Raw genomic sequence first — 2,693 nt, 5'->3', positions numbered from 1 at the left:
GAAGCAAATATCAGTATTCTAGAAGAAAAAAAAGTGACTGGTGTAAAATGATTTATTTGCTGAAAGAAATACTTTACACTTTATTCTCACCCAGGACTTAATAGCAACGGTGAGATTATACAAGAAACTCTAACGCAGCTGGTGAGCGGACCTCTGCGCGAGGGCGATCTGTTCTTCTTGATGGATTCGAAGGCCGAGCGAGTGTGGAGGTCGACCTCTGCGCCCGTCCTACAACGTCCTGTGGCGTCCACACTCAGCTCGACACACGATAGCTTCCTCTCAAGGCCTTACCCGCGCTGGATTACGTCCGGCTCCGTGGTCACGCCCGTTGTCGTTTTCTTTGAGGAACCGCTCGTTCTCCTCGACGCCCTCAGCGCCGGCCATGCGTGGGATCCGACGCACCTGGTCCTCGTCTGCCTCAGTACAAAGGCCAACATGACCAGAATCCTTGGGCATCCGGCCGTCCAGCGATCCGAGTTCATTTTTGCCCTTCAGACTGTCCGAAGGAACGGCGCTACGGTCTTCGAAGCTTCCACTAGCTTGCCCATGAATAAAGGACTCTCGCGGAAGAAGTTTGGTCAAGTCTCCCCTCGGCCTCTGGGATCCGCGGGCCTTCAGCAAGCGCAGGGATATCTTCCCCCCGAGGTTCAGCAACTTCGGAGGCCAAGAGTTGGCGTTGGCCACCTGGTGCGACGACACGCCCTACCTATACTCTCAGGAGGGAGAGTGCACTGGGGCCAACGTCGAGGCCTTCCGCATGATCGCCAACAAACTGAATTTTTCCTTCGACATCCAGCAAGAGCCCGCCGACCAGAACTGGGGCTCCATCGAGAACGGAACGTGGAACGGGATGATGGCCGACCTGGAGCGCAACGGAAAGCATTTCGCCATCAACTACTTCCTCCTAAACAGCGACAGAGCGAGAGACTTTGATTTCACGTACCCTTACCACGCAGAGGGTTTCTCCTTCATGATCCACCTCCCGCCCCCGCTGCCCAACTGGAACCGCGTCCTGTACCCGTTCTCGGCCGGTATGTGGGGCGCCGTCATTGCGTCCACGTGCCTGGTGGCGACGTCACTTTCCCTTCTCCTTTGCTATGTCGACGGAGCTCCGGACGTTTCCAGTACCATCGTTAAAGTGAGCAATTTCGCTAGTATGTTGGCACACTCAGTGTAACCGAAATGTCTCTCACATGATTAATGAATACAAAAAATGTTAGCGCAAAATGTAAAGCCTCGTTGTTCCCTTCTAACTAACAACAAAAATATTCTAAACTATTATATACCTTAGGTGGGTGCCGGCGTGCTACGACAGAGCGTGGTTGTGCGGTCCTCGCCGGAGTGGGCAAGAGTGTGGCTCTGCTGCTGGTGGCTGGCGGCGATCATCATCTCCACTGCCTACACGGGGAAACTCATCGCCTTCCTCACTGTCCCCGCCTACCCGAAGAGACCCGAGACTGTGCAGGAACTTGCTGATTCGCACATAAGGTAAAGTAATATTGGATGTTTCGTCACTTTTGTACATGGTGTAACTAATTTCACGGGTGCGAACAATCTTTGAGGTATTCAATTTATGGTCATAACATTATCTCATAATGTCCCATAATAAATTTAGGATATGACATGATTATGTACATCAGTTTAGAATAAATTCTGGTGACAAAACTGGTAAACATTTTATGATAAATTACCCATAACGTAAAAGTATTCTAGAATATAAAAGTAGTATACATATAATGTCGTGACTAGATAAATCAAATACAGTAGAGGTGATGATAGTTCCTGACAAAAGTAAGTTAAATGTGGCGTCGTAAACCCTAAGACTTTTATAAACGCATTAAATTATTACCGTCCATCTTTATTACGATCCTCAATCATCATGACGTTCATTAAGATAATGGTAGTAAAAATAAAAGCATGTCTGTCAGTTTCACAATTACATCTCAATACTAATAACAAATTAACGCTAAAACGAGATTCGCTGTTATGTCTTCCTCAGAAGCGTGTCAGTTACATCTTTTGTTTCTGTAATTGTTTACCCTTATGCATGCCTTTCTACAAATGTCACAATAAATTCTTTTCATCTCATTAATATCAGACTATTACCGCGTTACCAACTTCGTATATAACATAGCAATAACTATAGGCTGATGGTTATGATAACTATATATAGCTTGTACGTCGCAGTATTATAAGCACGCACCATTACTTATCTTATAATGTTGGGGATGATCCCGTCTAAAGGGACGAGGGTGATTTCTAGAGGAGAGATTCGGAAATCCGGAAAAAAAAGCGTCCAGGAGAGTTAGTGGCTTATGTGTAGCGACAACGAAACAATGCTTTAGATTCAGATACACCTAAGTATTAGTTTAGTAGGATTTCCCAAAGGTTGCTTTACCTAGTCTCTATATCATACATAGATCATCTATACAATACAATAAATGAATACTTGTACACTTTTATTACTAGGTTTCCTCAATTCTATTTTACAATGACATTCTAGTAAACAACACGTAATCTCCATGTCATACACGACACCCACTTCCCAGACATACCATCTGCTGTGTTCTTACGCAACACGTGCAGAAAATATTGTCCATTATAAACCATATTCTGAGGCTACTTTAGGGAACTAATGGATATGGGTTTTTTCACGTATTTTCTTCACATTATCTGAGTAACTGTTATAATCA

This window comes from Penaeus monodon, chromosome 20, assembly GCF_015228065.2.
Source record: "Penaeus monodon isolate SGIC_2016 chromosome 20, NSTDA_Pmon_1, whole genome shotgun sequence".
Taxonomy (NCBI): Eukaryota; Metazoa; Arthropoda; class Malacostraca; order Decapoda; family Penaeidae; genus Penaeus; species Penaeus monodon.
This window is presented reverse-complemented; position numbering follows the sequence as displayed.